Source organism: Cervus canadensis, chromosome 1 (genome assembly GCF_019320065.1).
Source record: "Cervus canadensis isolate Bull #8, Minnesota chromosome 1, ASM1932006v1, whole genome shotgun sequence".
NCBI lineage: Eukaryota > Metazoa > Chordata > Mammalia > Artiodactyla > Cervidae > Cervus > Cervus canadensis.
In genome coordinates, this window is record NC_057386.1 from 115,311,408 (window position 1) to 115,334,253 (window position 22,846).

A 22,846-nucleotide genomic window follows, 5' to 3' on the forward strand; every position below is an offset into this window, starting at 1 on the left:
TGTTGGAAATATCTGCTCCCATTCTATACCTTGACTCACGCACTTAAATGGTGTTTATTAGTGGAGCTCTTATGATTTTAATATATGAAATGTATCAGTATTTTCCTTTTTGAATAGTGCTTCTTAAATAAGACTTCTTAAACAAGAAGTCTTCTCCTACCCCCAAGGTTATAAAGGTTGCTATAGGCTTCTGGAAGCTTTGTTATTTTGCCTTTCACATTTAGATCTACAGCTCAACTGGCATTTATTTCTGCATATGGTGTGAGGTAGAGGGATTGGAAAACTCAATACTGTAATGATGGCAAATCTCTTCAAATTGATCTGTAGACTCTATGTCATCTCAGTTCAAACCCAGCAAGTATTTGTCATTGTCATATGAGAGACCTGATAAACAAATTCTAAAATTGATAGGTAAATTCAAAAGGCCAAGAATATCCAAGATAATATTGCAGAGAGAATGATAAAAGAATGTATTTTATTGATATTAAGATTATTATAAAGCTATAGTAACTGAGACTATGTGATACTGACATAAACACAACCAAATTGACCAATGGAACCAAATGAAAAGCCCTGAACCAGCCGACACGCATGTGGGGAACATATGTTTTGTGACTCTGGACCCACAGGGCAGTGGGGGAAAGACAGTTCTTTCAATACATTGTGAGGGGTCATCCATATGGGGAAAAACAAACTTGTCTCCAGGGCTCCCACTTTTCAACACTGCACAAGGCCAGGGGACTCTGTTCTTATACGCTTGTATGATGATGGCAGTGATGGTTGCAACATCACCGTTATATATTACAATTTTGCCACTCTTGAAAGTGCTTTCCAATCTGTTATTTTCCCCAAACCCTAAGAAGCAGGCAGGGAAGACATTATTAGTCCTTTCATGGATGATGAGGCGGTGACTCCAAGGGACGAGTGACCAACCCAAGGACACTTGCCTAGCCCTTGAGCTTTGCCTGTGGCTCCTTCCACTTTGTGAAAAGCCCAGTGCTCCTTCCTAAAGGGCATGACGAGGGGCAGGGAGAAGTGGGCTTTGGTGGAGGTGGACTGGAAATGGCTAGAAGTCAGTCGCACACTTCTCAGACCCCGCAGTGGGCTCCTTGACTAGGTGTCAGTCCCCGGATTGCTCCCTGGAGGACAGTTGTCCCCGGGATAGAGCAAGAGGGCTGTGAGTTGTGTTGGGAAGAGGGTGGCCTGGGAAAGGCATGGAGGGTCTGTCATTTGTAATCATGCTGGAGACTGGGGTGGGATGGGCAGATGAGCTGGGGTTCTAATTCCAGCTCTGCCATGAATTTGCTGTGTGCCTTTGAACAATTGACCTCACCTTTCTGGGCCTCAGTTTTCTGAGTCTTCATTGTTAAATGAACCATCTTTCCAGTCTTTCATCTTTAAATGAACCAACTCCAAGGTGTATCCCTTAAGGTGTTTGTAACGAATTAACAGAAATGGTGCCTGTTGCTTAGTAAGGACTCAGCAATTCTCAGCAATCGGTGTTAGTATTATTCAGATCACTTCTTTCTAATAAAAAGCAGCAGCTGCCATTGATCGAGCATTTACATGTCTTTTTCTCTTGTGAAACTAGGGGCTCAGCCTTAGCAAAGGATTTATGAGTTGCATTTGCCAAGCCCTCCCCCATCTCCTGATACAGAATGGATGATTCTACATGCTTTTACATGTAGGTATAGAAAAAAGACTGGAAGGAACTACATCAAGATGTTAAAAATCATCATCTCTGGGTGATAAGAATGGTGTTGATTTGCTTTTCTTCTTCTTAATTAGTATTTTCTGAATTACGTACATTAGATGAGAATTAATTTTATAGTTGGGAAAATAATTGCTCTGATAAAGAAGAAAAGCAGATACGAATTCTTCTTGTTAGTTTAAATGAAGAAGAGTCTGCAAAGGGCCACTTTAAAGCCTCTCCTTGAGTTCCAAGCTTAAACAGACAATGGTTTTGGAGTCAGAAATTCCAGGGTACCAACCCCAGCTCTGCTCCTTTCTAGCTGTGCTAAGCTAGCTGAGTCTCTTAACCTCTGTTGGCCCCAGTTCTCTCATCTGAAAAATGAAAATGAAACTAGCAGCCTTCAAGGCTTGTTTTCAAGGACTTGATAAGATATGTTTGAAACTACATGGCCATGTTTCTGGCACTTAGGAGGCACTCACTCAGTGGTGACCCTTCCATTAGGAGGGCTCCTTTCCCAGAGTTTCACTGGAGATCCTTTGAAGGTGGGCATTACCTACCATCTCACTTTACAGAGGAGGATACATAGGTTCAGGGTGGAAACTTGTCCAAGGTCACAGAGCTCTGAAGGGAAATTCTGAAACAGGCTCAGAGAGGGTGAGCGATCAAAGGTCGCACAGCTTAAACTTGCTGCCTGCGTAGTTTGTAAAACAACAAACTAAACACCCTCCCCCACCCCCCAAAACCCCAGAGTGCCCTTTATTGGGGGGTTACCATTAATGAGGCACCGTGGCAAGCCTCCTGAACAAAACCAGCAGCAGCAACAACAAATCCGCTGCCATTTACCAGTGCTTACGCAATGCCAGGGATCTTGGCACTTCCCACAATCATCTCAGTTAATTTTCCAGACAATTCTATGACGTGCGTCTTTCGAGCCCATTTTACGGATGGGGAAACTGAGGCTTAGAGGCCGAGGTCCTTCCCCAGGGCCCCAGCAGGCCTGGCACCGGGTCTGCCCAGCTCCCCGGGAGGCTGCGGGAGGGCCAGGTGGCATGCAAGGAGTTAAGCGGTAGGCAGTGCTGTGGCTCCGCGCGAGGAGCGCGCCGGGCTGAGGCGTGCTGCTGCTGGCGGCGGCGGCGGCGGCGGCAGCGGCGCTGGGAGCTCGGGCTCAGAGACGTGAAGTCCCGGGGAGCGAGCAAGGCAGGAAGGGAGGCAGCGAGAGAGAGGGAGGCGAGGCGGCCGGAGCCCCGCGCCCAGCCGCAGCCCGCGCCTGGCGCGCAGCGGGCCTGGGCATCCCGGGGCGGGTGCCTGCGCGGGGCCTCGCCGTGGCGCGGGGCACCCGCAGTGCCGCCCGCCCGCCAGCCCGCCCGAGCGCCAGGCTCGCAGGAGCCCGGTTTGCACTTCCTCTCGCCTCCGCCCGCCTCTCCGGCTCACCGGCTGGCGTCGCCACCGCCTCCTTGTCCCCGGCCACCGCTGTCGCGGCTGCTGCAATCCAGGACGCACACTCTTCCACTTTCCCGCTGGAGGTGCGGAGGATGCCCCTTGCACCAGATCCGGAGAAATAGCCCCCGGGGCCCGCCAGGAGGAGACTGGGCGGCGAGAAAGAAAATCCAATCTCCCTTTCCTGGATGCCACTGCAGCAGCTGGCAGCTGGGAAGGCGCCCACAGAACGGGTGCGCCAAGCCGGGACTCCGGAGTCGCAGAGAGAGAGACCCCGGGCGCTGGCTGGGCACCGTTGGCAGAGTTTGCAAGTGACTGAGACCCTCAGGTAAGGGCTAAGGGGCCTGGTCCTGCTAGCAGGGGGGCCTTAGGGAGAGGGCGCAGAGCTGCTGCAAAGGATATCTGTCCCCCAGCTGGGCTGCCGATTCCAGATGCTGCCTGGAGCCTGGGGTTCAGTGTCCAGAGCCAGGTGAGTAAAGAACCCCGAGTGGTGACAGCCCAGTTCTGGGTGGATGACAAACTTTCTCTCCTCCCGCAAAGGGTTGGACGTGCTGGCTTATCCCGCGTCCATCCTCCAGCCATCCCCTGGGGTTCCCAAAGCAGGATGTCCAGGGCTTCTCAGATGACCTGGGCCAGGGGGGAAGGCAGTGGGCCCCTTTCATTTGATTCATGAATCACCCATCTTCTTGGCCAGTTAGAGTGCTGAGGGAGGAGGAGTTGGACGTATTTTCAAGTTGACTTTACAGGGTTCTTGTTGGGGGTGATACTCTGGTAAACGAGATTCCCCATCATCTGGAGAAGAAGCCAGGGCTGCCCGGGTGATGGATTCTGTGTAGAGTGCTTTGCAGTCTTGCTTATGTCCGTTCTGGTGCGTGCGTGCATGCGTGCGTGCGTGTGTGTGTGTGTGTGTGTGTGTGTGTGTGTGTGTGTGTGTAGAGGGAAGCAGGGGGACCCTTCCAGCCAGATCGCCCCTATCCAAGCCCTTCCAGCAGCCCCAAGTGTCATCGCCAGAGCCGAATCACCTCACTGGCAGAGACGCTGGAAGCAGTGGGGATTAGCTCCCGTCCCTTGCAGCTCCTTAGATGAGCTAAAGATTTGGGAGAAGTTTCCTGAGCTGCTCAATGAGACCATTCAGATTGGAGCCTGGCGAGGTGCAAACTTCAGTAGAAAAGAGGTTGGAATGGACATTTGGATGGGGACTCTTGGCACTGTCATCCTCAGCTCTGAGGCTGTGGGTGGTCTGTCACACCCTAGGCCCCTCCAGGCTCTGCAGAGCCTCATGAGTTTGGCCAGATCATTTTTTTCCTCTTAAGGAAAAACATGCTCCAAAGAGGCCACCTGGTCTCCAGGGGTCATTTTAGAGCCATCCCTGTTGTCACAGCCCCCGAAATGGAGCCTTGCTTCCCTCTCTGGGGTTCCAGCCTAGGGCCGGGGTCATCTCCATGAACTAGTTGGTCCATGAGGCAGGCAGTGGAGGTGCTTCTGTTCGTGACCTAACGGATATATTCCTCTGGCCCTATAGTCAATCCTGATGTCTGCCTCTAGGGAACGACATTGCTGCATAGTTCCTGGACAGTGCTTGAGACACAAGGTGGGAGTCTGAGAACCTCCTGCCATTGCTTGGGATTCTGACCTGGGGCCAGGCAGGCTACTTTAGGGACTGTTTCTCTAGGCTGCCAGGACCCGGGGATGCTTCGAGGGTGTCAGAGGCTGGCATTTGATGTCCTGGGGAAACCCCGTCTTCAGGTCAAGAGGTTGAATGTCAAGTCGGCTGTCAATTTGCTGTGTGAGTTTGGACAAATCACTCAACCTCTCTGAGCTCCAGTTGCTGCTTCTGTAAAAAGGAAGAGATTTCCTGTATCCTCAGAGGTCCCTGTTCAGATATTCTTATAGCCCTGAGTGATTGTCAGAGATGAAATCCTCCAAATCCCAGGAGGCGGTGTAACATAGTGTGTTAAGAGGTCTAGGACTGAGACACATCTGAGTCTGACCAATCACTTCACCCTCTGAACCTCGGTCCCTCCACAGTCAAATGAGTAGCTGATAATGGAGACAGTGCGTGGGAAGTGCTTGGTGTACCTGGTGAGGCTGGAGCTGCCCGAATGCAGCAGCAAGGCTGTCTGTTTTGAGTCTTGTGCATGGGCATCTGGGTGCTGTTGTCCCCGGGGAGGCTGGCCCTGAGCACCAGGTGATTGCTCCTTGGCTGGGGAGCAGGGCCCTTGTTCTCTCGGATCATCTGACACCTGCAGTTCCTCCCCCCGCCCCTCGCTCCTTCCTCATAAAAGCACTTCTGGACCAGCAGCTCCTAGTGGGGAGCCCCAGGCGGTCTGGGAGCACTGGATGCATCCAGCTGCTGTGTCGCCATGACAACAGGAGGTAGAGGTAAGCTGTCTCCATGGCTTCAACTTTGCAGCTGTGGAGGGATCCAGGGCAGAGAAGTTCAGTATGTCTGGGCAGCCTCCCATCTGCTGAGGCTGTCTGATCAGGCGAGGCTGCTGTTCCCTGCAGGAACAGCCACGCCGGGAAAGCGTCTTGCGCGTGTGTGTGTGTGTGTGTGGGCAGGTGGCTGAGATTGTGGAGGAAGCTGTCGATTAGTCAGTCTTATTTCTTTCTGAATGGTTCCGAGGCTTGGGATGTCTACATCCTTCCCTGAACTAGGTAACCCCTGTGCTCTGCTTAGTCGCTCAGTCGTGTCCGACCCCCTGGACTGTAGCCCGCCAGGCTTCTCTGTCCATGGGGATTCTCCAGGCAAGTATACTGGAGTGGGTTGCCATGCCCTCCTCCAGAGGATCTTCCCAACCTAGGGATCGACCCGTATTGCAGGCGGATTCTTCACTGTCTGAGCCACCGGGGAAGCCCTGGGTTCATGCTAAAACCTCCGCAGGGAAGACAGTCCTCATCTCGGCCAACACGGAGTGAGTTAACAGGCATGCAGTCGGGCCTGGAGTGGGAGCAGCTCCACCGTGTGTTAGCTCTTATCTGCGTACTTGACTTTCAGAAAACGAACAGTTTGCTTTCCTGGCAGAATAGGACGTGTGTGTCTGTGTAGACACATGTGTGTGAATGTGTGCCTATGTATACACTCTCATGTAGGATGCGTACGTGTGCTAATGTGAGTATGAGTTACATAAAACCCTGAAGTGTGTGTGGGCACATGTGAGACTAGTGTCAGTATGAGTGTGTACTCATGAGACTGCCTGTCCACGGACTTAGGCATATGTGCGTGTGCACGTGCCTGTGTGAGGCACTGTGAGTGTGGGTATGCACAAGCAATTGTGAGTGTTAAGCAGTGGTGTGTGTGTGATCAGATGCACACATGTGTCGTGACGGTCTGTGTGCCGATCTCTGTGTTTGAGGAGCTATGCGGGGTGGCCAGGGCACATGTGTGTGTTGTCTGTGTGGGCCTCTGTGGGCTCCTGCATGTGTGTGCATGTACGCACCTGTGTGCAGTGATGCGAGTGTAAACTTACAGTTGTGTCTCTTATATGTTTTTTTGTGTCTCTGCACGCATGTGTGTGTACAGCGCTGCACACGGCTCATCCTTTGTGTGCATATGCCTGCTTGCTGTGGTCAGCCTCTGTGTCTCTATGTGTGTGTGTGAGGTTCTGAACGTGTGTGTCTGTGAGTGACAGAGGGTACATTTGGCTGTGTCTCTGTGGATGTGTGTGTGTCTGTGGATGTGTGCCTGTGTGTTTTGCAGGGCAAACTTAGTCACCTGTGTGTGTACATGTGTGTTTCTGAGCGTGTGCACCTGTGTGAAGCATTGCATGCCTGGTTGTATCTCTGTGTATAGGTGTGTGTTTCTTGGCGTTGCTGTTGGGTCTGTTGGTTGCTGTGTCCATTTGAGTGTGTCTCGGTGTGCACGTGAGGTGTTTCTGGATGTTGCAGTGTGACATTTGTGCATGTCTCCTGTGTGTGCGTGAGTTTCCAGGTGTGTGTACCGAGGATGGGGCCTTGCATCTTTTTGCGTGTCCCTGGGTGTATGATGTGTGTTTCGTGTGTTTGCCTGTCTGCGGGGCAAAGTACCTTCTGTGTGTGCCGCCTGTGTATGTGTGTGTTTCTGAGCACATGCATCTGCGCGGGTGTGACTCAGTGTCCCTAGGGCTGATGAGGTGTTGGCGGGCGGGGGGCTGTAAACACGGCTGAGAGCGTCCAAACAGAGCACAGTTCTGACCCTTTAAAAGCTCCTCTTCTGTCTGCTCTGCACGTCTGCAGTGTGCTCGTGTGTGTACCTTCCGAGTGTTGACTCAGCGATCGCTGGTGCCAGCTCGGAGCAGAGTGTTGGGGTGTCGGATGTTCATTTTCCCGAGTGCCTTTGCTCTGAGGCTGTGTCTCCCTCTGCCCCCCGGCTCCCTCAGCCCCCACGACAACCCACGTCTCCCCCGCCAGAAGCCTGCACGTAGGCCAGTCACCGAACAGACTCACAGATGTTCAGAGCGCAGGTATAATTTTAGGCAGAAGGTCTGAACATAGGCAGCCTAGGATGCACTGAACATTTCGACAGCAGTGTTTCTAATTAAGAGCAACTTGTTTTCCTTAAATAAACAAATCAAGTGAGGAAAGAAATTGCCCGAGATTAATGGCTCCCCGGAGCAGGTCCAGATGTTGGGAAGGTGAGGATGGGGGTCCCCACAGACTGCCAATGTTGCTGCTGGGGTCTTCCAGATTTTGACCAGGAGTTGATGAGGCTGGGGCTGCAGAAGCTGGTGAGGCGAGCAGGCCAGGGCAGCGTGAGAACCCTTTTTAAGGTTGGCCTAGTGTTTGGTTGTTGGGGGAAACACATCACGGGCCCCAATTCCTCCCTGTATCCACGCCCTTAGCCATGAGACGTGGCTGTTCTTCCCACTCAAGAGGCAGGCAGGGTCTGTGCTCCGCATCCTTCACTTTGGGTTTGGCCTTGTGTCTTCCTCTGGCCATTGGCGGGAGTGATGGTGTGTCCTTTCCAAGCCTGGGTGTCCAGGGGCCTTGCATGTTTCTGCCAAGGCTGGGAGAAGGGCTCCACCAAGGTAACTGCCCCTCTCCCCCCAGCCTGGCCCCGGGAACAAACACATGTTGAACAACCCTTAGCCCAGACCTCAGTGAAGAGTCTAGCTCAGCCACACTCCAGCTGGCCACAAACAGGTCAGGTAATTAAATGCTTCTATTACATGTTACTGGGGCTGTGTGGTTGGTTGTTACATACCATTATCATGATTGTAGCTAACAGATGCAGTTACCAGTGGTCTGTATTTCCTGCTCCTGTGGGACCCCTGGTACTCATTCAGAGATGTACCATGTACTTCTCACCATGGATACCCCGTTCCTACCTGGATCTCTGCTCATCCCAACATCAGCAGTTTTAATAATAATAATAACAGTTAATGCTTGTGGTGCGTTTATATACATACTCCCCATACTCACAACTACTCTCTGAGATATTTCTGTTATGACTTCTGTTTTAACCTGTGAGGCTCAGAGAGATGAATTGACAACTCAGGAGAGGCATCACTGGGATTTGCACTCAGATCACCAGATGTCAGAGACCATGCCTTTAACCACGATGTCGTCTTGCCTCCCCAGTGCTAGCAGGCATGTTTGCCATTCTTGGGAAGCAAGTGCACGTTTGACCTTCACGTGGGCTCACCTGGAGGTCAGGTAGGCAGGAATGAACCAGGTCACAGGCATGGGAAGTGTCTCTTTGGTTGAGGGGAGATTTGTTCATTCTCTCATTCACGTATTTGTTCTATATTAAAAGTCAGGGTTTGCTGATGCTCAGCATTTGCTCAGAGTCTTCTAAGAGTCGTACTTTGTCCTGGGCCCTGAAGATACAGAAAAAGCAGACCCCAATTCTGTCCTTGAGGACCTTACAGTTTGGGGAGGAAGCAGGAGACCCTGGGTTCTGGAGGCAGATTAGGACTGGAGTCCAGCCCAGCTTCCCTGTTACTATCTGAGCCCCACATTTCTTGAGTCTCAGGTTGAGGACAGAAGCTTCAGTTTACCACCTTAGGAAATAACAGAAGGAAGGCTTGCGCCTCAGTTTGCTCATCTGTAATATGGCAATAATGACAGTGCCTTCTCCCAGAGTCGTTAGGCATGTTTACTAAGTCAGCTCAGCCCGTCAGCCCTCCCACCCATCCCCTGGGCACTGTGAAAGGGGACTTTGGCCGAGGGTGCAGAGGGCTGGTGATAGAGCTGAGGTTAGAACCTGGGCCTTCTGCATCCTGACCGGTGACAGGTCCGCAGTCTCTTAGATCCCACGCTGCTCTCACATGTGAGTGTATTAGTTTCTTGCTGCTGTAACAAATGACCACAAGGACAGGGACTTAGAACAATGTAAACTTATTCTCATTGCTAGGGATTAGAAATCTAGACTGGGTCCCTACTGGACTCTCAAGGGGAGGAACATTTCCATGCCTTTTCTATGGCCTGGAGGCTGCCCACGTCCCGAGGCTGGTAGCCCCACGTCACTCTGACCTCCGCCTCCACGGTCATATCTCCATCTCTGACTTCTGAATTCCCTGCTTCCCTTATTAGATGGGCTTCCCTTGTAGCTCAGTCGGTAAAGAATCTGCCTGCAATGCAGGAGACCTGGCTTCGATTCCTGGGTCAGGAAGTTCCCCTGGAGAAGGAAATAGCAATCCACTCCAGTGTTCTTGCCTGGAAAATCCCACAGACAGAGGAGCCCGGCGGGCTACAGTCCATGGGGTCGAAGAGTCGGACACGACTTAGCGGCCAAACCACCACTATCACCTTATTAGATGGCATTGGGCCCCCTCAGATAATCCAAGATAATCTCCCCATCTCAAGATCCTCACCTTACTCGTATCTGCAAAGCCTCTTTTAGTATGTAGGGTAACGTCACCATAGGTTCAGGGAATTAGGACACGGATATCTTTGGAGAGTAGTTATTTGGCTACCCGGCCCCCTGATGGCTCAGATGGTAAAGAACCTGCATGGTTTGATCCCTGGGTCAGGAAGATCCCCCGGAGGAGAGCATGGCGACCCACTCCAGCATTCTTGCCTGGAAAATCCCATGGACAGAGGAACCTGGCAGGCTACAGTCCACGGGGTCGAAGAGTCAGCCACAACTGAGCAACCAACATTTTCACTTCTTTTTCTTTATCTGGCTACCACAGTGGAAAAAAACAAATGAATCATTCCACATGCATTGATTCAACAAGTATTTATTGAGTACACGGGGCTTGAGTATTTCCTGGGCGTCTACCATGCACCTAGGTCTGTCTAGGTCCTGAAGATGAAGTGTTGAGCAGACAGAGGCCCTGGTGTCCTGGGGGGTGATTCCAGGAATGCGAGTCAGAACAGAAATGCATAAATAAGTAACTGAACAGCTTAAATGTAAATAGTGATGAGTTCAGTGAGGAAAGCACAGCAGGTGATGGAGGTGGCGTCTTCTAACCGCCCCTGTCGGGACCCTCTGCGTCAAGGAAGCTTCCTCCCCCACCCCTCTGGTCTGGGGGTGGGCATGGTCCTCCTCAGCTGCCAGGCCATGGGTGCTGCACTTCCCCCTTCTAGTGGCTTCTCTACACTCTGCCCTCCGTTGTAACTGTCCTTGGTCACCCCACTGGGGTGGGCTGTCTGCTACCCGCTGGTCCCTGACCGAGACGGGTGCTTTTGACGTGCCAGGAAATGTGCTCTGCTCTTCTTGTGTTTTCACTCATTGATCCTTACAACATCCCTCCAAGGAAGATGCTCTTTTACCCTCTTTCTCAGGTAAGGAGGATAGCCATGTTCACAGCATCTTTATTCACAATGGCAGACAAGTGGAAGCCACCCAAGTGTCCATCGACTTGGGATAAAGTATGCTCCATCCATGCCGTGGAATAGTATTTAGCCTTAAAGAGGAGCAAAATTCTAACACACGCTACAATAAGGAAGAACCTCAAGGATGCTTAGGCTAAGTGAAATAAGCCAGACACAACAGGACAAATAATGTATTGTTCCACTTTGACTTTCTTAAAGTAGTGCTTGCTTCGGCAGCACATATACTAAAATTGACTTTCTTAAAGTAGTCAGATTCATAGGGACAGGAAATAGAATGGTGGTCTCCGGGGGCTGGGAGAGGGGGAAATGGGGAGTTAGTGTTTAATGGGATCGAGTTTCTGTTTGGGAACATGACTGTTCTAGAGATGGACGGTAGTGATGGTTGCACGACGATGTGAATGTACTTAACACCACTAAACTGTATGCTTAAAAATGGTTAATGTAGGAAATTTTATGTTGTGTGTGATGTCACCGACTTAATGGATATGAGTCTGAGCAAACTCCGGGAGACGGTGAAGGACAGGGAAGCCTGGCGTGCTGCAGTCTGTGGGGTGGCAAAGAGTCAGACACAACTAAGCAACTGAACAACAACAGATTTTGGCAGGATGAAAACAAAGTGAATAAGTTAAAAGTCTAGACAGGACTTCCCTGGTGGTCCAGTGGTTAGGAATCCACCTGCCGATGCAGGGGACACGGGTTCAGTCCCTGGTCTGGAAAGATTCCTCATGCAGGAGGGCAGTTAAGCCCATGGGCCACAGCTACTGAGTCCATGCACTCTAAAGCCCATGCTTCACAACAGGAGAAGCCACTGCAAGGAGCAGCCTATGCCCTGAGACTACAGGGGGCCTGTGCGTAGCAATGAGGACCCAGTGCAGCCAAAAATGAATAAATAAATTTTAAAAAAAATTTTTTTCTGAAGTCTGGAGAGGCTAAGATTGAAACCAAGATCTGACCCTAGAGCCCATGTTCTCTTCCCCATACAACATGGTCTCACCCTCCGAGCACTATGCACTCCCACCAGTGGGTGTGCAAGCAGATGAAAACAAGCTGGGGGAATGTGGACTGGGGCTTTGGACGCAGCAGAGAGAAGAAGACCTGAGGCGCTGAGGAACCCATGGCATGCTGGCACCATGCACTGCCTTTCATCAGGGCTCACCCACTGGTCTAGTCAACAGATTTTTATTGAGCACCTACTGTATGCCAGACCCTGTGGAGAAAGTGAAGAGAAAAACAAGACCCCCAACCTCATATAATTACAACTTGAAGTAACTGCCAGAATTTAGAGCCTCTGAAATGAAGACTTCCTTGAGAGAGGAAAAAAAAAGGAGCCCAGCTCTGAAGGATGAAAAGGATTGACCAGGTGAAAAAGGCCGGGAAGTAGCATGTGCAAAGGCCCTGAGGTGAGGAAAGTGGCATGAATCAAAGACACGGACACACTTCCAGACTAGGAAAGAGCTGGTACACGAAGTGGACAAATCTCAGGGCCTCACCAGCCCCATGAGCGCTTTGCTCTTCATCCTTCCAGCAGTGAGAGGCCTCATACAGATTTTCAGTACAGGAAGTGAAATGATGCTATTAAACCCCAGCCAGAGCAGTAAGAAGAAACTGCACCCCCACGTGAGGTGGGAGCCCATTGAAATGCCCACAAAGAGGGAGCTGGGCGGACTGCAGCGATTTCAGGATTTCAGCTTCATTATGCAAAACACACAGCTTTCCAGGGGAGAGGTAGGCTTGGCAAAAAAGAGTCAACAAATTAGTTTTTTAATCTGCTTTAAGTTGCTAAAATGCCCTGTCTCCCTTCCATTGTCACCTGATGGCCTGTGGGCTATTTTCACTTTTATCAGAGAATTTTTTTTTTTTTAATTAAAGGAGTTTTTCCTTTTGAAAAACAAATCCCAGCTGTGTTCTGATAAGATAGAATTAAAAACGGGCATTGGGGGTGGGGGGAATGCCACAGAAAGCTCTGACTTTTCTCCTTCTGCATCTGAACTGATTTAAATAATAATTATGTTTCATTTTGATGCAGCCTCTCCTCAGCCCTTCCTGGCCTCCCCCAAATCACCAGCGTGTACCAGCAGCTCCAAACATAGGATGCTTCTAAAATTCCCAACTCTTGGCCCCTAGAGAGAGAGGGAGAGACAGCCCTATAGAGGACCGAGCTGCTGCTGCTGCTAAGTCGCTGCAGTCATGTCTGACTCTGTGCGACCCCATAGACAGCAGCCCACCAGACTCCCCCATCCCTGGGATTCTCCAGGCAAGAACACTGGAGTGGGCTACCATTTCCTTCTCCAAAGCATGAAAGTGGAAAGTGAAAGTGAAGTCGCTCCGTTGTGTCTGACTCTTTGCGACCTAATGGACTGCAGCCTACCAGGCTCCTCCGTCCATGGTCCATGGAATTTTCCAGGCAAGAGTACTGGAGTGGGTTCCCGTTGCCTTCTCCGGATAAAAGACCGAGAGTTCTGACCTAACAGCGTCAGGTTCAGGGCAAAAGTTGCTGGAATCCAAGTGCTGCCAATTCACAGCTGTGTGACCTCAGGTAATTTATTTCAATCCCCGTAGTGTCTAACTGCGTGCATGCATTCTAAGTCGCTTCAGTCGTGTCTGATTCTGGGACCCCTTGGACTGTAGCCCACCAGGCTCCTCTGTCCATAGGATTCTCCAGGCAAGAATACTGGAGTGGGTCACCATGCCCTCCTCCAGGGGATCTTCCTGACCCAGGGATTGAACCTGTGTCTCTCATGACTACTGCATTGGAAGGTGGGTTCTTTACCATTAGCACCAGCTGGGAAGCCCTAGCTTCCCACTACTCATATGTAAAATGGAAATAATGATAGTATTTATATTCGTTGGAGCCTTCTGGTTGTAACTGACAGAAAGTCCAACTTAAATATCATTACACTCTTTTATTCTCAGGCTAATAAGCACTGTGTAGGTTCGTGTGACTGACAACTAGCTTCAGGTTTGGCTTGATTCAGGAGTTTGATAGTATCAGAGGACGTTCTCTCACTCTCTCTCTCTCTCCCTCGCTCCCAGTGTGTCTCTTTATTTTTCCCTCCCAATCCCTTGGCTCTCCTTTTCCTCGGTGGCGGGCTTTCCTTCGCCAGTGGGCTCTGGCTATCTTCATCTCTGCACAAATGCCTACCAGTAACTCCATGATTTCATAGTGTCAGCTGCAAGCCCTCCTCCCACTAGTCCTGGAATTGAGAGTTTGTAGGCAATGGCAATGGCACCCCACTCCTGTACTCTTGCCTGGAAAATCCCATGGACGGAGGAGCCTGGTGGGCTGCAGTCCATGGGGTCGCTAAGAGTCGGACACGGCTGAGCGACTTCACTTTCACTTTTCACTTTCATGCATTGGAGAAGGAAATGGCAGCCCACTCCAGTGTTCTTGCCTGGAGAATCCCAGGGACGGGGGAGCCTGGTGGGCTGCCGTCTATGGGGTCGCACAGAGTCGGACACGACTGAGCGACTTAGCAGCAGCAGGTTTCCTGAAATCAGAGAAATAGACTATACCGTTCAGTCAGATCGAGGTCATATGGACACCTTGGTCCCTCCTCGGGTGGGGAGAGTGTGAATCAGCTCTTGTGGTTTCCTGAATCACAAAGACCAATAGCAGAAGCGGGTCCCTGAAGGATAATCGGGACCCAGTTAACCTGAGCCACAGAAGTAAATGCCGGTCACACTAAAATGACCTTTCTACGGTCGTCACCTCAGAGGGTTGTTGTGAGGCGAAGATTAAATGATATTGATCATGCAAGGCGCTTAGCGCTGAGCCCCGCATGCACTGTACACGGTAAATGCTGTTCCTACTGCTTCTATGCTATTATTGACATGTGATAATATAGGCCGGGGAGGGGTTCTGTGAGTACCGAGGGTGATGGGAGACGCCCATGACCAGATGACTCAGCCTGGGTACCCCGCTGGCCCCTGAGAGTCTTGGACCTGTCCATGCCCGTCCAGTTTCGGTTGCCAAAAGCCATCATTCCCTAACAAACCACATCTCATGGATCGCCTCACCAGCTAAAAGCTGGTGATGGCTCAAAGGATGCAGGGGGGGTGACAGATGCTGCTAGGGGCAGGCGGGTCCCCTAGGAGGGGCAGTGATGAACCAGAAACCTGGGGAGCCAGCTACAGGGAGCACCCACTCCCACCCAGCTGTCTCCCCACATCTCTCAATGGTCTTTAAGGTGTTATGCATAACCTCTACCTGGTTGTAAATGTTGGTCACCCAGTTCAGGCAATTTTGAAACACAAGACGGAGCAAACAGGCATGTCTGTGGGCTCAGCTGGACCTCTGTTGTAAAGCCAGGTCTCCCCGACACGGGGAACATGGAGCCTGTTCTGTCCAAACCACAGAGAGCTGGTGTTGGGGATGCCCTCGGAAGACGCGCCAGCCCATTGTTCTAGAATCGGGTCGTGTGCCGCCTGCCTTCAGCGTCCCCCTGGATGTCCCCACAGGAGTTCCTTTTCATTCTGAGCCGCACCACTTGTAACAGGCTCCGCGGATGGCTTCAGTGCGAACGGCCGCTTAGAAGCAGTTCATTTTGCTGCCTGAGATTATTAATGTTCTCTCTGATTTCCTGCTTCACTCTATTGATTTCCTGGGATAAAACTTTCTCTGCAGAGGCTGTGAAGGTAATTCAGCCGCCATCCCTCCATGTGAGGGAGGGCTGGATCCTGGCTCTCCCATCCCACTTCCTGCTGTGTGACAGAGGGCAAATCACTTCACCTGTCTGAGCTTTGATTTTCTCTTCTGCAGCCTGGGGGGTCCTCAGAGCTCCCGCGTCCTAAGGAGGTGTCGGTCACACGGCAGGTACTCACCAACCTCAGCTTCTCCTGTGAAACTCCAGCCCCAGTGACCCGGGGAAAGGGAGAGACCTGCTCATGCTTCTTGTATAGATTTAACACCCTTTCTATGGAAGGCTCTTTCCAAGCATTGGTTCAGTTACTCAGGTGTATCACTCTTTGCAACCCCATGGACTGCAGCACTTCCTGTGCTTCAGGCTTCCCTGTGCTTCACTATCTCCCTGAGTTTGCTCAAACTAATGTCTGTTGAGTTGGTGATGCCATCCAACCATCTAATCCTCAGTCGCCCCCTTCTCCTCCTGCCTTCCGTCTTTCCCAGCATCAGGGTCTTTTCCAATGAGTCGGCTCTTCGCATCATGTGGCCAAAGTATTGGAGCTTCAGCTGCAGCATCAGTCCTTCCAATGAATATTCAGGGTTGATTTCCTTTAGGATGGACTGGTTTGATCTCCTTGCTGTGTCCAAGGGACTCTCAAGAGTCTTCTCCAACACCACAGTCTGAAAGCATCAGTTCTTTGGCACTCAGCCTTCTTTCTGGTGCAACTGTTACATTCGTACATGACTACTGGAAAAATGATAGCTTTGACTATATGGACCTTTTTGGCTCACAGCAGCCCTGAAGTTTGTGGCCTTATATCATTCTCCTTATTTACAAATGAGGAAACTGGGGCTCTGAGAGGAGAAGGGATCTACCCAAGGTCACAAAGCTAGGGGTTGCCAGAGCTGAGACTTGAGCTCTAGCGTGCCTGCATCCAGCAGCCCTGGCTCTTGAGAGGGGTGCTACCTTCTAAGGGGATCAGCTGCACTCACAGAGACCCCTGGGCACCAAGGACCCCTTAGCAATGGGCTCTAGGTAGCTCTGCTGCTAACTTGCTGCGCCACCTCAGGAGAGTTTCTGGATCTCTCTGGGCCTTTGTTTTCTCAGCTCCTTAGACTCATGCTCCTCCCTTCCAACCTCAGGGCCTTTGCACATGCTGTGCCAGCTGCCCGGCATGGGCCCCTCTCCGCCTCCACCCTTCTTTATCTGGTTAACTGAAACTCCACCTTCGGGTCTTGGGTGAAGCATGGCTTCTGAGAATTCCTGTGGAGCTCCCCTGGACCAGATCAGACCTCCCCCACTGTGTGCTTCCCCGGATTTGTCTCTTTCCTTCAGGGTTTGCGATTCCAGTGCTGTGTGATGATTTAACTAACCTGTGTCACCTCTGCCAGAATCGCCCACTTGAGGGGGATTGGGGTGTCAGTTAGAACTCTTGCCACACCCACACTCCAGGCCTGCCACATATTTACAGCGAGAGGTTGTGGTTATCAACTGAAACTTAAAAAGAGCTCTTAGGGTCCTCAGATGCTGCTGGTAGGAGTATGGATTAGTACAACTGCTTTGAAAAACTTCTGGACTGTATTTACTTACATGGCATGATACATCCTCTAATCTGCTATTCTACTTTGGGATATAGACTCAATAGAAATGAGGATATATGTTCTTTTTATACATGTAGGAGTCGTAAGCATGAGAAATCAGAAACTACACAAGTGTCCATTATGGTAGAACAGACAAGTAAAATGAGGTCCCCTCATAGCATGGAATAGTACACAGCAGTGAAAATGGATTGGCTACAGCTTCGTGCCACAAATAATGCCTAACAAAAAAATCCAGACACAAAAGGGCATATGTGTATATGTGCCTGCTAAGTTGCTCAGTCGTGTCTGACTGTGTGTGACCCCTATGAACTGTAGCCTGCCAGGCTCCTCTGTCCATGGGATATACCAGGCAAGACACTGGAGTGGGTTGCTGTGCCCTCCTCCAGGGAATCTTCCCAACCCAGGGATTGAACTCACTTCGTTTACATCTCCTGCCTTAGCAGGCAGATTCTTTACCACTTGCCCCACCTGGGAAGCCCAAAAGGGCATATACTATACAATATTAATTACACAAAGCTCAAAATAGAAGCTAAGCTATAGAGTTTAGGAATGCATGCATGCTTAGGTGAAAACATTATAAAGAAAAGTAAGGAAGAAGTCGTCAGGACGGTCATGACCTTGGGTGAGGAAGGGGGGAGGGGTGATTAGAAAGACGCACAGAGGGGGCTTTGGGGAGCTTTGGTTTCTGGCCCTGGAAGGTGGTTACATGGGTGTGTGTTCACTTTGCAATAACTCATCAAATTGTACACCTTTGTTTTGTGTTTTCATTTGTCTGTGAGTCACAGGTCTCATGGAAAGACCCCCTATACCCACCGCAGATAATTACCTCTCGGGTGGGAAATGCCACCTAGACCACGCTGCCTTGGTTTATACACAGAGAACATCTCTGGCGTCCTGTTTAAGCAAAGGTTCCTCTACTTTCAGTGGCGTGGGGTGTGCCTCTCTATCCTATAAGCCCCCAGGACTCCAAATTTACATGTGTAAAAACAACCCAGTAGCTTTCTGTTTTGGCACGGAGGCCACCTGGCCAGAGAACACAATTATCCCCTTTTTCTCAGACCATGATAAGCGAGGGGTGAGGGTTGATGGCCCCAGAAGAAAAAAAAAAAAAATAGAAAGAAAGAAACTAGGAAAGAAAGAGAAAAACAAAACCTGAGAAGCATTTTCAAGTTTCTAGTTTTGCAGGCCACCGAAAGACAGGGCATCAGCTGTCCTGGATTGAGGGTCAGATAACACAGCTGGGGCGGGGCTCAGAATGAGGACCGGCGCTCAGAGTGAGGACCAGGGCTCCGAGGTGGGGCAGTGAGTGCCCGGCCCTGGGGCAGGAGAACTAGGTCAGCGGACTTACTGCCCCAGATCTTTTCCGGCCCCCCTGACCTCCGTTTCCGTGCAGATAGGAGGGGGCCCTGGGCCCTGCTCTTGAACCTGAACCTTAGCTGGAGAGCAGAAATACTGTGATTTGTGTTTGTCCTTGGAGCTTGAGGGGGCTCCCCTGGTAGCTGAGATCGTAAAGATCCCACCTGCAGTGCAGGAGACCCCAGCTCAATCTCTGGTTTGGGAAGATCCCCTAGAAAAGGGAATGGCAACCCACTCCAGCACTCTTGTCTGGAAGATTCCGCGGACAGAGGAGTCTGGGTGGGCTACAGTCCATGCAGTCATAAAGAGTCGGACATGACTGAGTGACTTTCCCTTTTAGAGCTCAACACAGGATGTATCAGGTCTTCCAGATGCTTCCAGAAGCCTGGCTGATGGTTTGGGGTTATTAACTCCCTTGACGATGAACTCATCCATCCATTTAGAAAACATTCATAAATCTCCTACTTACCATTCATTCAGCAAGCATGAATTGCGCTTACCTTGGGCTGGACTCTGCTAAGCATCAGGGATACGATGAGAGTGACTAGCTGGTTTTGGTTTGCCAGGGATTTTCCCAGTTTAAGCACTTAACATCTAAGTGTCCCGGGAGCCCCTCAGTCCCCTGCAAACCTAGACGGTTGACCCATGGTGAGCAGGATGCTTCTGATGACCAACCTCGTAGAGCTCTCAGTCCAGTGGAGGAGGTGGGCAAATACAAACCAGTGCGTCAGGGTTTCAGTGGAGGAGGCGTGGGCTCCAAAGGAGGTCTCTCATACCAGTGGAGGGTTTCCAGGAAGGCTTCCTGCAGGAGGTGGCATCTGAACCAAGCCCTTCAAGAGGAGTAGGGCCAAGCAGGGCTGGAGAGTGGGTGAGGGAGAAAGACAGTATTCCTGATGGGAAAGAGAGCTAGAGGCTTGTTTTCAGAGGTGAATCAGGTGGACTGTGGCTGATGGTAGAGAAGAGTAGGGCTGGGGAGAGGGCCAAGGGAGGGGTAGGTCATGGATGACCTTTTGAGTTAGGGGGGCACTCACCTGGCATTTGGGAAACCTGGGTGGGAAGGGAAGGGAGAAGGGAAGTGAAGGCTCCAAATTTCTATTTCAAGATTGCCTGGGCTGCTGTATAAAGCGTGGAGGGGGAATTGACTGTGGAGGTGGGGATGGGAAAGGGTTGAGAATGGCTGAAAAGAGACTATTGGGCAGGGATCTTCATTAAAGCGTCCACATGCTCAGGCCAAGAGCCTCAGCGTCATCTTTGACTCGCGTGCTTCATTGGCCGCCCCACAGGCAACTCTGAGTAAATCCAGCCCCTTCTCGCCACTGCCACCCCCGTTCCTGGCATCCCACACCCTTTTCCTCCACAGCTCTTATCATCTTCTAATCTACCACGTGATTGGCATGTTTATTTTGTTTACTCTCTGCCTCTTCCCTCAAGAACAAGGTTTCCTCAACCTCGAAGCTATTGACATTTTGGACCACGTAATTGTTTGTTGCTGGGAGCTGTCCTGGGCGTTCTGGGATGTTTCAGCAGCATCCCCAGCCTCTCCACCCACTAGATGCCAGTTGTATCCCCTTCCTGGGAGGAGACGACCTAGAAAAAACCTCTTCATACCTTGACCAATGTCCCTGGCGGGGCGAGGGGGCCACATCGCCCCCGAGTCAAGACCTATCGCACAAGGATTTACGTTCCGTGAGGACTGAGATTTTTTTGTCTTTGACCGTTGTTTCCCCGGCACCTACAGTGTGAAGCTGGGCTCACTCATAGTGGTGCTCACTGAGTGTTTGTTGAATGAATGAGCGTGAGATGATAGGGTCGGGGACGGGCTTGGAAAACTGTGAAGGGTTTGGGAGACAGTAAAGTGATTGGATCAATAAGTAGAACTACCTTTGTATTTATTATGGTGGTGATTGCAGCCCTCTTCATTATCCTTTCTGGGACTCATGGTCCTTTCATCATATGACAGAGGAGGTTCAGAGAGGTTAAGTGATGTGAGGGAAAAAAAAAATAGGAAATGAGTAGTGGAATCAAGCTTGAACCCAGATCTTTAGGAACCAAGTTCAAGTTCTTTTTTCAGGTGTCAGATACTGTCATATAATAACAACTATTTATTGAGCTCTTGTTACATGCCAGGTTCTGTGCCTTGGATAGATCGCCTCGTTAAAGCCTCTGACGACATTGTGAGATTACTACTGTCATCCCGTTTTTACAAGTGGAGACTGTGAGGATCAGAGAGATGAAGAGAGTTGCCCAGAGTCACACAGCCAGGAGTGGAACAGAGCTGTCTGCCTCAGGAATCTGAGGCTGACTCCCCTTTCCCCTATTAGTAATGGCTTCACCCAAAGTGCTTTTCCTTTCCCTCTAGTCTGCAAAGGAGAAATGATCAAAGGATTCCCACTGACATGTTAATTTTCAAGGCTGCATTTTGAAGTGTCCTGCAAGGAGATTCTGTAAATTTCATAAGGCCCCCTGGCCATGGAAAACCTCTTCCTTTCTCTGATGCGGAAGGCTGTTGCTCTTAACCACTCTGCTCTCCTTCCCCTCCCATCAGACAGATCTTAAATAATTTCAGGGATGTGTCTTGAGCTTATCCAAGGGGAAAGACTGGCACATTGTGGGAACCTATAGGAAGGAGACTCAGTTTATTTCAGGAGGTCAAGAGGGGCTCTCCAAGGAAGGGATGTGGAGACAGGGGTGAGAGGGATGGGTGGGAATTGACCGAGCAAAGGAACTGGGTAGAGAATATTTGTGGGCCAGGGGGGAGCTCAGCTCAGGGAGATGGCGTGTTGCAGAGGTGCATCGTGCATTTGTCCAGCTGCGGCTCAGAAGCAGAAGAGGGAGGAGGTGCTGCAGAGAGAGATGGGCGGACTCCAGATGCCGTAGTGCATGCTTGGGAGTGGGTCCCGGTCCTCACTTGGGCCTTCCCTTTGGCGGGCTCTCTGCCAATCCCGTCCTGACCCTGGATCCAGAAGCAACACAGACAGCCCCCTCTCGGAAGTCAGGCCCCAGGCCCACTGTGGCTCGCCATGGCCAGGTTGAGCAGACACGCTGGGCAGACCTCTTTGAGAGGCTCTTAATAAAAAAGAGCCTGTTGTTGGAGCCATGGACCAGCCTCCCTCTGCAGCCACTGGTCTGGCCCTGGGTCCGTGCCTCATAAAGCCTCCTCTGACCTGAGTCTGTCTCCCGAGATGGGGCTCCGGGCCCCTCTGTGGCTGCCTGTCCTCCCCACCCCGTCCCCGGGGCTCAGCCTCGGCCCTGTGGGGGCCCGGTGTTGTCACGCTTCGAGGCTCCTCGGACTGTTCCTCACCATATCACACGCTGTCTCCTAGGGTTCTTGCTCCGATGAGGTCCTGCTGATTGGTTTACTGGTCTGGCTACTGACCTGCCATCTACAGTAGGAGCGTTTGGGGCTGGGCAACTCTTGGTTGTGGGGTGCTGTCCTGTGTGTCTTTAGGATGTTGAGCTGCGTCCAATGCCAGGAACACCGCCCCCTTCACTTGTGACAACCACAAATGTCTCTGGGCATTGCCACATGCCCCCTGGGGGACAAAATCGCCTCCATTTAAGACCACTGGTTTAGATCAATCATAACATGTTCCTTGGGAATTGGCAAATCGCTACCTCCTTCCAGAGATAGGGGTTCTGTTATCCAGGTAGAGGGAAGGATATATATACACACAAGATATGTAATAGTGTGTGCCATGCTTATTGCTGTAGAGAGTTTTTCCCTTTCCTTCCTCCCTCCCTCTGCCCCTCTGTCCCTCCCTTCCTCTGTCTTTTTCTTCCTTCTTTCTTCCTCCTTCCTTCTTCCTTCCTTTTTCTTTCTTATTCCAACAAAACGTTCTGTATGTTATTTACAAACACAGGCAGCCGGATCTGGCATTTGACCCTTTGGATATAGTTTACAGATGCTTGGAATTTATTTTAAAACGATGACAACCACAAGAGGAAACCAAAAGCCTCTCTTCCTTGAGGGAAAGTGGCCCCTCGTAAGGCAGGCACTGCCGCGCTCACCACCTCCTTTGTAGAGTGTGATCCGTGCAACAGACAGTAAATCCATTCTTTTAAAATTGTTGACCCTTTCCTCCCAATTTTTAAATCGCAGTAGAATAGACATAAGGTCTGCCATCTTAACGCTTCGGTGTATTCAGTACACTCATACCTTTGGGCTACCCTCACTGTTGTCCAGCTTCAGCATCTTTGGAGAAATTCTCAAGTCACTTGGCCAGAGGTGGAAGAGCCAGGATCTCCTGGACACACCCTCTCAGTTTATTTCTGGGAAAATTGACACCCGGGGTGGGGAAGGGACTTGCCAGGAGACATCACCAGTCAGAATCAAAGTCACGATTAGAACCTAGGGCTCACTCTGCCCAGGGTCCCCT

General features: G+C 50.9%; 1 protein-coding gene across 9 annotated transcripts in view; it reads left to right on the forward strand.

Annotated features, from left to right (window-relative positions):
• Positions 1-22,846, forward strand: part of WSCD2 (WSC domain containing 2) — a 127,926-nt gene that overhangs the window by 13,018 nt on the left and 92,062 nt on the right. For 5 of the 9 annotated variants that reach the window (XM_043438185.1, XM_043438178.1, XM_043438189.1 and 2 more), the window contains exon 1: positions 3,265-3,458. The exons of 2 other annotated variants lie outside the window; for them this stretch is intronic. The gene's annotated coding sequence lies outside the window, so the exon portion shown is untranslated. Of the gene's footprint in view, positions 1-3,264; positions 3,459-3,543; positions 3,600-5,364; positions 5,513-22,846 lie in introns of those variants that run through there. 2 more of the 9 variants (XM_043438196.1, XM_043438212.1) reach the window with 2 other exon arrangements.